Consider the following 14,284-nt stretch of genomic DNA (forward strand, 5'->3'; position numbering starts at 1 on the left):
TTGTGGGTTTGTAGGAGAATAGGGTGGGAGGTAATTTAAATGTAATTAAGTAATAATGTATTTTAATTAATTATTTTGTTAATTATATAATTGTTAATTAATTATTAATTGGTAATTCAATATTATTAAATGGTATTTTTTATTAATTTTTTTACTTACTTATTTATTGCTAATCATGTTTTTAATAATTATGTATTGGTATTTGTAAATTGTTTATATTTATTGAATAGTTACGTTTTTTAATATTTAAAACATTTTCTTTATTTATAAGTATGTTATTTTTAACTCTACGCTATCCAACACTTTCCCGACTGTTGCACTCTCTGGAGTTGGACTAGTAATTTTTACCCCTACGCTATCCAACACTTTCCCTACTGTTGCACTCTCTGGAGTTGGAATAGTAATTGTTACCCCTACGCTATCCAACACTTTCCCTACTGTTGCACTCTCTGGAGTGGGAATAGTAATTGTTAACCCTACGCTATCTAACACTTTCCCTACTGTTGCACTCTCTGGAGTGGGAATAGCAACACTGCACTCTATGCCACGGTACTCTGTAATACTGCACTCTATGCCACTCTACTCTGCTTCACTCCACACAAAGCCACTGCACTCTATGGCACGGTGCTCTACTCTGCACCAATCTATTCCACTCTACTCTGTAACACTCTACGACACTGCACTCTATGCCACTCTACTCTGTACCACTATACTCTGTGTCACTGTCCTCTACGCCACTCTACTTTACTCAGCACCACTGCACTCTACCATGCAACACTCTAATATACGCCACTGCATTCTACAACGCTACATTGTACACCACTGAATTCCATGCCGCTGCACTTTACACCACTACACTCTACAACACTATGCCAATGCACTCTACACAAGCCCACTCTACTCTATGTCACTCCACTGTATGCCAAGCTACGCAACTCCACTTTATGCACTCCAGTACACAACACTCTATGCCACTCCACTCTGTTACACTTTAGTCTTCACCATTCCACTCTAGGATATTCTATGCCACTCTCTTCTACGCCACTAACTTTTAGCCATGCTGAATAGCAGCCACACTGGTGTACATCATGGCAAAAACACATTGACAAGGGCAATAGCTCTTGCATTGCTAGACCTATTAGCTTTACCAATGCTTCTTTTCTCAGGCCTGGACGCACTGGCTTTACTGATCAGCTGAGTACCCATGTGGAGTCCACCCTATCACTTTGCCATCGATAGCCAATGAACGATGGGTGTTGGCACTCTGAAGCAGCCAAAACGTAACACATCGTGTTCTATTAAGACCAGCGGTCAAAGTGCAAAAGTATAGTAACTGTAACCTTCAGTGAAATGTAAGTGGAGTCAGTGAGAGTAGAGGCGTGGTCAATGACAAGAACAAAAATATTCTGTAACTATTTTCTTCATCTTTCAGGTAGCTACATATAAAGGAATCCACCCACATTAAATGAATACAAATATGAAAGTTAAACTAATCTGTGGGAAATGCACTATTTATGTTATGAAACATCCTTTTGTTAATTTGATCATTGCAGATGTCCGTGTTACAGGTGGGAGTCTCGTAAAATAAAGCTATTTTTGATGTCAAAACTGAGAGTCTCCCACTTGAATCAGGTCTGTTGGCATGTATGAGAGAGCCACATAATTGATTCCTGGTTGGTGCAGTGGGGAATAGTGACTTGTGTATTTAGTGCTACGAGGTCCTCAGACTGTGTCAGAAAGCAAAGTGAATAAGCAAGTCATTATTTTGAAATTGCATTTCACACAATATAACATAGACAGATGCAAAATGAGAAAAAAGTTTTAGGTTTAAGATAATACAAATGTTTTCAAAATATACATTTTTGTAATACACAAGCAAACAAGAACCTTTTTTGTAAATCTTTATTAATAGCATGCACCCCAGAATTCAACTGGTAACACCTTTACATTACCCCTCAAAAAAGAATACATTGTTTTTATCAGTAAATTCACCAGACTCCATCAATTAAAGCCTATACTGGATCCCAGACATCCTTTAGATTTTCTGAATAACCAATTCCACACATTTATGTTCCTTTCAGTAGCTGGCACCCCTGCAAGAAAGTTTGCTTCTTTTTTCTCTGTCTGCCCCTCCCCCCCTCACAGCACAGGAAACCCCTCCATTTCACTTTCTTTCAGTCAAGGCACCTAAAGTGTAGGTAGTAACCATCAGGAAACGGATGTGTTTTAAAACACAAAGTAGGAAAACTGTTATTGATAAAAGTATGGGTACATGATTCACCATAGATCCCACCCACTTAGACCTCTTTGTTAAACTTTTAGATACATTTGGGGCTCAGCTCCCTTTTATGACATGGAATCCAAAGGAGTTGGTGGAAGAAATTAAATGAAATGAGGATTTATAAAGCGCGAAATTTACCCTGAGGTGTCTAGGCGCTATGGTCCATCTGTCCATGTAATAAAACTATAAGGAGCAGGCTGAGATCCCTTAAGTGGTGTGGGTAAGATTCTCAGGCCAGACAAAATGTCCTTAGTGCAGTATTTCACCCTGCACGTGAGCAGTGTGAAAATAGCACCTAAACCTCTACCACTATCATGTTCTAGAGTCCTGGGGTTATCAATGCTGAAATGAGTGCATTCTGGCATTGGAATCCTGGGTCAGCTTAATCAAGTGGTCAGAGTGAGAAGGACTAAAGACAGCTAAGTTCTACATTTCAGCTCCTTTTTATAATCATATTCATAGCTTCAATACTTTTCTTCTTGCCTCTTTTATTCAGACCCTCCAGGAATTTACGTTTTTGCGATTTGCTAAATAATCGCGAAATAAGGACTTTTATAAAATGTTAACGATCTATACAAAAGAACCGGCAAAATCTAAAATAAAGTATTTGGTGGCTTATCACAGGAGGGTGAGCAGGACAGAGGTGTTTTCTTTCTCTCTATGGCAATATTAGCTTCTTGGAGGATGAGCCTGCTCCCCAGGATCATCACAGCAAGCTGCTCCTGGGCTGCACAAAAGAAGAAACTGGTGACTGCCGGGGCCAGTTCACCAAGGTATGTGAGCGTCTCGGCCATCTTTAGAAGTCTTTCTCTTTCCCTTGTCGGACCCTTTAAACACATGCTGCTGCATGGAGTGTTACAGTAGCCCCCTCCACCCTCTTCACACCTTACACAAGATGGGAGGAAAGTACAGCATGTATGTCACGCTGGGAAGGGACGAATGGTGCCAGAGAGTGCACAACGTTTCAACTGTACTCTCTCTGGCATCAGCCATTTCATTCCACAGCTTGCACGTGCTGTGCATTTCTGCTTTGCTAGCTGGGCCACAGTATTTATGTTACAGGCACAATTCGTGCTTGTCATAAAAATATTGCAAATATGCATTTTTTTGCTACATTTTTCTTGTTTTGCGGCAGCAAAATTTGGCAAATCAGGCTGCGATGTTTTGGGGCGAGGGGGTAAGTTTATTCAACAAAACGGTTTTATTCTCTGTATTGAAGTTACAAAAATGTTGTGTTCTTTAAGACCTGGAAGGCGGTATACCCTGAAGGGACATTTGTTTTTAAGTTAACAAAGCTTATTGAAATAAACAAAAGAAACATAGTTCTAAAAGGCACCTGTAAAATATGATAAGTTAATTGAATCCAATATACAAACAGATATGATAAATTCTTTCCTCTACGTTAAATTAAGATAAACATTACAAGCTACAGTTTACTTTAATAAAGCTGACACAAAGCATGACTGTGAAAAAGAAACGTAATATATTACAACATATAGGCAAGAACGTATAAAAAAAAGAAGACAAGTAAAGAAAGAAATATGAGGGATGAAGAAGGGTATTATGCTGACATTCGACTGAATTTAGACAGAATGCATTTTATGTACATAAGACAAATTCATAATTAATATAAATACACATTTTTTGTACGTTTATTGATTACATAGCTGTTGTACAATATCAGCAGTACAGAACTTAGCAATATGAAGTACACCATATACATAATTATCATATCGCGATCAAAAACACTTAAACATATATATATTTACTTTACTATGGCATCACACAGCAACAGAATTAGTATCCCAGGTATAGGTTGTGCCCTGTAGGTTGTGTAGTCTTTGTGACTATACCACTAGGTCATTAGAGCTTAATGTATCCCCAATCCGGACTAGCCATTGTTTCTGCCTAGTGCAATCTCAGGGGTCTCCATATATCTTTCAGGCGGAGTGTTGTAGGGAGCAAGTTGCCGTAGGCTGCAGCATGTGAGAGATATGTGACCATGTCTGTGATCCAGATTGCTATTGTGGCTGCCCTTCCTCTAACCCAGTGCATGGCTACTCTTCGTTTGCTCATCAATAGTGCCAAGCCCACACATTTTTGCATATTCTTGGGGACCTTCTTGACATAGCCCAGCTTCACCATTAGTGGGTCCACGACCAGTGCCAGACTCGTCATTGCACTTAGTGTCCCGTACTCCTGATTCCATTAATACCTATACCTGATCGTGGGGGGGGCTTCCATGCCAGATGCAGAAAATCCGAATCCGAGGCCTTGCATCTTAAGCAATGGACATCCCCACTTGCAGTACATTTTGCCTGTGATACAGGCGTATAGTATAGTCTGTGTAAAAACTTGAAGTGTATTAATCTGTGCCTCCCACTCATGGATACTTCTTTGTTGTGTATGAAGCAAAACGACCACTGCTCGTTGGTTATGTCAGATGCTAATTCTCGGGCCCAGTGCGACCTAGCCTTAATATAGAAGGACATCAGGTCCCCATTACAGCATTGTACATTAACGTGATCAAGTTCCTGGGTGCAGGGCCTGCCACCACTGAGAAGAGCAGACTCCAACTTCGCAGCTCCTGTGAGAAGTCGGGGAATAGTTTTCTAACTATCTCTCTCAAACGGTAATATAGGCCCCCCAAGTGTAGTCTATCTGTGTGAGGACGGTATTGTTCTTATAAAGGTCTCCCATTTTCCATATTCCTTTTGTGGCCATTAGTTTAGTGGACAGTGGTTCAAACAAACTCAAAGTGAGGGTTTCGGACCAAAGTCATGTGCAGGTAATATATATTGCCGATTGCACTCATTGTCGCCAGCCTGTGCCATGCCCACACTGTACAATTCAAGTTGTGAATTGGGTCTTTCAATGATACCTAGCTGAGGTTATCAGTGCTTACGAGGGATCTCTCCAAGCCTCTATGTGGGACTTTATGGTAATCATGCAACCAATAAGAGGCAAACTGGCCCTGTGCACTTAAGTAGTTTACTTCGCAATTGGGGCCTGTGACGGGCGGACCAGCCTGATGAAGAAGGGAAGAACGTGCGGGAATGGTGGGCTGCCACAGACGACTTACCCCCTCTTATCCCATTTCAGCAGGAACCCTGGAGAACACAAAACCAAACTTTATTAGGCGCTGAGGAAGAACAAAGTACAGGCGCCTTTAACTGGAGCTTCATACATGATGAGACTCCTCCCACAACTGACGTCAGATGGTACAGCCCATCACAAGAAGAGGATTCCCGGAAGGAAGAGGGCGGCGTGTATCCCAAGGAGGAAGAAGTCGCAAGCTGGAGAGCGAGTGGGAGAAACCGGAGACTGGAAGAAGGAAGAGACGGCGGGGAGACGAGGTCGGGACCTGGAACCAGCGCGGAAACGCCTTGAGGCCAACGACCCCACGAGTCGCCCTGCCACGTTCCCAGGGGTGGAGCGTGGCTTGAACAGGTACGGGGCAAGGTGGCCGGCTGGGTTGGACGAAAGGAACGCCCGAACCTGTGCTCCTCTCCAAATGTACGAGCCCCTTGTATATACTTAATTTTGTATATACTCGCTGTTGTCCTTTACACCCCCACGTGAACTGCCATTCACGTTCGTTGAGTGTTCATCACAGGGCACTCTGGGAGATATAGTTTTCCTCACTCCCCTGGTCCCTGGTTTAGGTTTAAGACTGTAGGATGGTCGTCCTGATTCTCCTTTCTTTATTTGTTTTGTTTTGGGTTCCGGCCATTCTGATAGGGAGACCTCGAGACTGGGAAGAAAAGATTCGCCAGGTCCAGGAGAAGTTCAACATACCCTCCCCCGTATCTACAAACAGGAAGAACAAGACGGATCCCGCAGCCTTTGCTAGGGAATGACTATCTAGTAGAAAAAAAGTGTTGGGAAAAATAAATCCCTATTTGAAACGATTTGGTCTACCTTCTGATTCTGATACCCCGCCACAACTGGTGTCAGAAGTGGGATCGTCATCTCAGTCCGTCTGCCACACCAAGATGGACGCCCTTATCCAACACATGATTAAAGGACAAGAAAAGTTAGAGTGGGCTGTCGAAAGGCAGATGTCATCAGCCCAAGCGGATCGTGAGTTGTTCCAAAACACCATAACGGCCCACATAGAAAGTCTACAAAAAGCCGCACCAGACCCACGTACCCCAGCACCCACGGAGAGAAGGGCACATGTTCCCAATCCCACAAGAATAGCTCTCTAGAAATACGTACCAGGGGAAGACCCAGATACGTTTTTAGTGAATTTCGAAAGAGCGGCCAGGGCGTGCGGATGGCCCGAAGACAAATGGCCCTTCTTTTTGGCACCTCTACTTACAAGCGAAGCACAGTTCGAATACCAAGTAGCTAACCCCGCTGGAAGCACAAGCTACCAAGATATTAAGGCGATAATATTGGACCATCTCGGTTTAGACGCCGAAGCGTATAGAGTACGCTTTTGAAAAGAGCGAGGGACACCGGGGGAGAATCCTAAAATGCAGTTTTTTCGCCTAAAGATGGCTGCAGATAAGTGGTTACAACCCCTCACTAGCACCAAAGAAGAAGTCATGGCGAAAATCTATTTGGAGCAATTCATGGAGGCTCTACCATATGCCACACAAAGATGGCTAAAGCAACATTCCAGCCTTTCAGTAGAAGAGGCAATTGAAATGGCAGCAAATTACAACAGAGCACAGCCCCGGACTGTGGGGTGGGACCCACAGAAGACACATAAAACTAGTGTACCGGCCAAAGCAGAGAAGAAGATAAAAACCCTAATAGAGCATCCCAGCCCTAAAAACGTTCGGATAGACTTGCCACCTGTTCAGGGGCCACAGTGTTTCGAATGTGGCGAATGGGGCCACATTGCCCGCATGTGCCCCAGAAGAAAGCCTGCTGAGGAGCCAATAGAAGTCGGGTACATGCCAAAAGTGGTTCTGTATTCAGCCGAGATGGGAGCATCCTTTTATGTGAGTGTAAGGATGAATGGCAAATCAGTAAAAGCCCTTTTGGATTCAGGATGTAAGCAATCCGTAGTGCAGAAAAGTCTCATACTACCCAACCAATACCTCCCAGGCACGATAGTACATATCCGGTGTGTGCATGGAGACGTTAAGCCCTACCCCTCGGCCCTAGTCACCATGTATCCCATAGATAAAGGTGCCTGTACAGTAAAAGTGGGAGTAGTTGATAACCTTTCTGAAGATATTATCCTGGGGGTGGATAATCTGGGTTTTCTTTCTCTGTTCCAGGGTAAAATAGGTGGGGAGAGAGGGGGTGTGGATAGCCCTGCTCCGGCCCTATTAACCCAAGACCCTTGGCTGATAGATCGCAGCTTCCGATTTGCCCAAGCTAACGACAATACACTCTTTAATGACTGGGAAGCCGCTCATGTGAGTCAGAATAACCAGAGCATCACTTATCCCCGTTTTATAATTAGAAATTAGCTCTTATACCATCTCACGGCCGGACATGCAGGGAAAGAGAAGACATCCGAAAATGTGCTGAGACATTTCTTCTGGCCCGGCATTTATAAGGACATACAGAATTATTGCATGACTTGCAAATATGCCAGAAGAAAAACACCCACCGACCGACCGCAGCGCCCCTATGTCCTATGCCTATTATCGGAACCCCCTTTGAAAGGGTCGGGATGGACCTGATAGGGCCGTTACCCAAATCAGCTAGAGGACATCTTTACGCCCTAGTCATCGTGGATTATGCCACCAGGTTCATAGAAGCATTTCCCCTCCGGACACCTACCACCAAAACCATCGCTGAGAAGTTCATGGAATTATTCTCCAGGGTCGGATTCCCCAAAGAAGTGGTGACAGACCAAGGAACTCCTTTTATGTCCCGCATGATGAAAGAGGTATGCAGAACCCTAGACGTGCATCATCTGCGGACATCAGTTTACCACCCCCAAACGGACGGGCTCGTCGAGAGATATAATCAATCACTGAAGACTTTAAAGAAGATGCTCACTGCAGAAGGACGTGAATGGGACCGCCTCCTGCCATTGGCTCTCTATGTATTACGATCCCAAACACAAAGTAGCCTAGGCTGTTCATCATTTGAACTCGTCTACGGAAGACAGCCGAGATCCTTGCTTGAGAGGACCAAAGAGGGATGGGAGACGGAAGAAGAGCAGGAACAGCGCTCATTGCTAGAATATACACAACAACTACGGTCAAGGTTGGGAAAATTAAGAGACCGCGCCTACTCCAATCTGGAAAAAAATCAAGCCAAACAGAAGAAGTACTACGATCGCGGGAAGAAGCTGAGAAGGCAAGCCGTTGGAGACAGGGTGTTTGGACTTCTTCCATCTACTACCAGCAAATTCAAAAGTGAGTGGATGGGCCCCTACAGAGTAACAGAGACCATTGGTGATACCTCATATAGGGTACAAGTAACACCATCCAAGAAGCAGTGCTATTATATTAATATGCTTAAGAAGTGGCTCGGACCTCCACCTAAGGTACATAATCTCCTGATACCCTCATCCACCGGTCCCAAATCCACATTGGAGAGCCTCATAGTCAATGAAGACCTTACCAACAAAATGAAGGAAGAACTACAAAATACTCTCCTACCCTTTTCTGGCATCTTTTTGGATCCTCCAGGGAAAACAAGTCTAGCAGAGCATAAGATTGAGAGACATCCGGGAAAGCTGGTAAAACAGAAGCCATACAGAATACCTGCTGCCAGGAGGGAAGCAGTGAGACGTGAAGTCCATAAGATGCTAAAGCTGGGGGTCATTCGTCCCTCTAACAGCAACTGGGCATCGCCAATAGTGTCAAGGTCTGCACTCTGCAGGATCGATGCGATGTGATAAAGCTCCACCTCCGGACCTCTCAAACACCCTGAATATGAGATCACAGGGTGTTCGAGCGATACGGCGAGGGAAAAACCCCTAAAAGGGGAAAAAACCCGGGAAGAAAAAGGAGGGAGCAGCTGGGAAAGGAAGCTGTGAAAAGAAAGATGCACAAGTTAATACAATACTCAAAACCCTACTCTCTTTCAATTCTCACTGAAACAACAGACTAAAAGCCACCTGCCTCTTGCTATCCTTTTGTAACGTCCATCCAACAAGCGCGCCTCCTTCACACCTTCCCTGAAGAACATGAAAGCCAACATTATTATTTGTGCACACAATAGAACTATGGGGTTACATCTGTAAAGTATGAAACCTACCCCGGGGGATAATAACCTCCCGCTCCAATCCAATTCCTAAATTATAGTAGACCAGCATAAATGGATTCCTTCATCCACTAATCCTGATGGGTTCCTGATAGCAAACAGCAGTGTCATAGTACCCCAAACACGGCAGGGCATAGTTCCTGCACTACTGCCCTCCGCTTTGGTACCTGTAATCCACAAGCACGAGTGAAGTATTAAACCCCAAACACGGCAGAGCGTAGTTCCTGCACTACTGCCCTCCGCTTTGGTGCCTGTAGTCCAATTAATGTTAACAGTACATTTCAAGAACTTTGGTTCGTGTTGGTAGTGTGAAGTAAAGACCCCCAACACTCCGCCACTAGACGAGGCCAATAATTGTCTAGCAAAAATAATCAGGTAAGAGAGAAACACACGAATCCCCACAGTCCTAATATCCAGATTACAATCCTTGAATGAGCACGCCTACTTCCTGTGAGCTAGGCTTGCGAACAATAAGGCTCCGGAAACGCTTGCCAAGCAAAGCGCGGTACATTACCAAAACGCCGACTCCAATCGGGAATCCGAACAAAGTTCTCCCCCAGACCTGACAGGACGCAGAGGAGCGATCCGCCAGCGCCTCCGCGGGAACAACAGAGGAGAATCAAGTACGCCCGCTTCCTGGTCCTGCCGCGCTATAACACCGCGCCGCAAAGGATCAAGGGATTAGTAGTTCTTCGCCAGAGCATCATGGGGATTGTAGTCCGGTAGGCGCAAGTCAGATCCTGACAAATAGTGATGGTCCCGAAACCAGATGGGTCGATGCGTTTCTGCATGTACTTCAGGGCTCTCAACGACATCTCCACATTTGATGCTTACCCTATCCCACGGGTAGACAAGTTAATTGAGAAGATCGGAGACGTGACATATATCACCACATTTGACCTCACTAAGGGGTATTGGCAGGTGCCCCTACGTGAAGAAGACCGGAAAAAGACCGCCTTTATCACCGATGAGGGTCTGTTTGAATTTAACGTTCTTTTCTTCGATCTCCACTGGGCACCTGCCACTTTCCAACGCCTGATGAGTAACATTCTAGGTCCATACCCTTCCTTTAGCTCCGCGTATTTGGACGATATCGTGGTATACAGTAGTAGCTTGCCCGAACACCTGGAACACCTGGTGATCATATTAGAAGCACTCAACTGTGCAGGCCTACACGTGAATGCAACAAAAATCACGAGCAGCCTTTCAGAAGGTAAAATACCTGGGTTACGTGTTGTGTGACGGAACGATTACTCCCCAAACTGAGAAGGTAAGGGCCATAGAAGAGACACCCTTTCCGACAACCAAAAGGGATCTTAGAGCGTTCTTGAGCCTTATAAGATATTACCGCAGGTTCATTCCAGGGTCCGCAGAGATAGCATCTCCCCTAACAGATCTCCTTAGGAAAGAAGTCAGACCTAAAACCCTTCTCAATCCTTCAGCAGAAGTATTAGGTGCTTTTAGAGAACTAAAGAAATTAATCACAACAAAGCCAGTTCTCATATCCCCTGACTTTGAGAAAACGTTAATCCTAGCCACTGATGCTTCTAATACAGGTATAGGGGTCGTATTATCTCAAGTAGGGGGGGACGGACACGAGCACCCTGTTCTATACGTAAGCAGAAAACTATTTCCTAGGGAATGCAAATATCCAATGATAGAGCGGGAGTGTCTAGCCATTAAGTGGGCTATCGACAAACTCCGCAATTATTTAGAAGGAAAGCCATTCATCCTCTACACTGACCACGCTCCCTTGAAATGGATGTATAGGAACCAAGGACAAACCTCACGTGTACTTCGTTGGTTCTTGTTCTTACAGCCTTTTGCGTTTGAAGTACGCCACAAAAAACGGGAAAGACAAAACCAATGCTGACTACCTGTCCCGGGTCTTTCCTCTCCCCAAACGGGAGAATCCAGGGGGGGAGGTGTGTGACGTGGCAGACCAGCCTGATGAAGAAGGGAAGAACGTGCGGGAATGGTGGGCTGCCACAGACGACTTACCCCCTCTCATCCCATTTCAGCAGGAACCCTGGAGAACACAAAACCAAACTTTATTAGGCGCTGAGGAAGAACAAAGTACGGGCGCCTTTAACTGGAGCTTCATACATGACGAGACTCCTCCCACAACTGACGTCAGATGGTACAGCCCATCACAAGAAGAGGATTCCCGGAGGGAAGAGGGCGGCGTGTATCCCGAGGAGGAAGAAGTCACGAGCTGGAGAGCGAGTGGGAGAAACCGGAGACTGGAAGAAGGAGGAGACGGCGAGGAGACGAGGTCGGGACCTGGAACCAGCGCGGAAACGCCAGGAGGCCAACGACCCCACGAGTCGCCCTGCCACATTCCCAGGGGAGGAGCGTGGCTTGAACAGGTACCTGGCAAGGTGGCGGGCTGGGTTGGACGAAAGGAACGCATAACTGTGTGAACCCGTGCTCCTCTCCATATGTGCGAGCCCCTTCTAAATATTCAATTTTGTATATACTCGCTGTTGTCCTTTACACCCCCACGTGCACTGCCATTCACGTTCTTTGAGTGTTCATCACAGGGCACTCTAGGAGATATAGTTTTCCTCACTCCCCTGGTCCCTGGTTTAGGTTTAAGACTGTAGGACGGTCGTCCTGATTCTCCTTTCTTTATTTGTTTTGTTTTGGGTTCCGGCCATTCTGATACGGAGACCTCGAGACTGGGAAGAAAAGATTCGCCAGGTCCAGGAGAAGTTCAACATACCCTCCCCCGTATCTACAAACAGGAAGAACAAGACGGATCCCGCAGCCTTTGCTAGGGAAAGACTATCTAGTAGACGGAAAAAAGTGTTGGGAAAAATAAATCCCTCTTTGAAACAATTTGGTCTACCTTCTGATTCTGATACCCCGCCACAGGGCCTCAAACGCACCTTGGCCAAACAGCCTTTGTAGTACATTCCTACCTCAATGGGTCTGTTGTCCTCCCCATTCCAGTTTTATCATCTGAGACCTAGGCTTCTAAAAAAAAGGCCATATTGAGAGATATAGGAACGTTCTGGAATAGGTGTAATAGTTGTGGTAATATCACCATTTTCATACAATTTTATCAATCGCAGTGCCATCGTTTTTGATCGGCGTTTCTTGCCAATGCAGCATCTGGCCTAAAATTGGTTGTGTGGTGGTAGCTAGTTAACGGCATTATAGCAGATTTTGCCCAGTTGATTATCAAACCAGACCATGCCGCAAAATCACATGAAATCTGCTATTATTAGTTGTAAATTGACATCCGGGTCCTTGATTAACCACGTACAGGGAGATCAGTAGGCGCTGCATGCCAAACAGTATAACCCTATGGCCATGCGCTTTGCAAAGTAGGCATGCCAGCAGTTTAATTGCCAATGCAAAAATCAGGAATGACAAGCGACATCCCTGCTGTGTGCTGCATTGGAAACTTGTATATTAATCCATATACATGCCATTGGCCACGTATACAGAAGAGAAATTAAGCATACAGCGCATTACCCAGGCCTATTCTGGTGAGTGCCGCCAAGCTAAACGGGCATTCTACTGAATCTAACAACTTGGCCGCATTGAGAAGCACTGCCACCACTCTCAGCCCAGGATCAAGCTGATGCCCTGCAGTTCCTGTCAATGGAGGAAATGTTTGATGGACGGCTCTGTCAAACATGACGGCTGGCCGTCAAACTTTTCCAAAGTTAAAAAAATAAAACTCCAAACCAAGACTTTGTTTTTGAAAAATAAAATACCCAATGACCCCAAATCATGGGCGCCTTTTTCCATGGTGTGGGGGTCTGTGACTTGGAAGACGCGCTGGCCATCCAAGACTCCCCTAATAGGGAATGGTGGACTGCTATACCCCCATTGTTACCTTCTGTCCATTCCCCACATAGCGAGTGGAGGGGTGACAACACCCCGCTATGGCAAATACGGGAGGAAGAAAATAGGGAAGGCGCCTTTAACTGGGCGTTCAAGTATGGAGAGGACCCGCCCCCACCTGATGTCAGCACAGCTTCATTGGATAAAGCAGAAGAAGTACAACCAACAGTGTGCATCGTCACCGGAGAGGAATCAAAGGTGAAAGAAAAAGTTCGACCGGCGTTTGCAGAGGAGTGGCGCAGGCGGGAAGCAGAGGTCCGAGGTGAAGAAAGAACACCGACGGAGGGAACCCCGGCAGAGCCTGGAGGACAATGACACCATGCACCGCCGAGCCACGTTCCAGGAGGAGCGTGGCTACACCAGGTACGGCAGAGAGTGTCGGGTAGGGAGGCAGGGAAACCCGACAGTCTAGAATCGTTTAGCCCGCAACTCAACCTCCACCTCCCTATTGTTTATTTCCTCTCCTAAAGCCCCGTTCCCCTTCCCCGATCACTCTTTCCTCACAAGTTCTCTCCTCACATCCCGAGAGTGGAACGTATTGCATTTACACACATTCAACGGTGATCCCTGCACTCCCCGGTCCCCTGGGTGTTGGCACAATTTGGACGTCATACCTGACGCTCTGTCTCTTTCCTCCACATATCAACCTCGTCGGGAGAACCCGGCAGCAGTACCGAGGATACTGACGTGGAAAAGCCAAGCAGTCAAACACCAACCCAAGACAGTCTTTCACAACGGATCCGGCTCAGCATACAAGGGACGGACTCATCACTCGCCATAAAAGAACCTTTATAAAAATAAAACCTTACTTAGCAAGACCTGGTCTCCAGTACCTTACTTCTACCCCACCACAGGGGCATTTTTATTTTTCACTGTCCCTCAACGCCAGAATATACCCAGTAATGATTGACGGTAAAAAACAAAGCCATCCAAACGTCCACTATGAATAGGGCGGACGGT

Source organism: Lissotriton helveticus, chromosome 7 (assembly GCF_964261635.1).
Source record: "Lissotriton helveticus chromosome 7, aLisHel1.1, whole genome shotgun sequence".
NCBI lineage: Eukaryota > Metazoa > Chordata > Amphibia > Caudata > Salamandridae > Lissotriton > Lissotriton helveticus.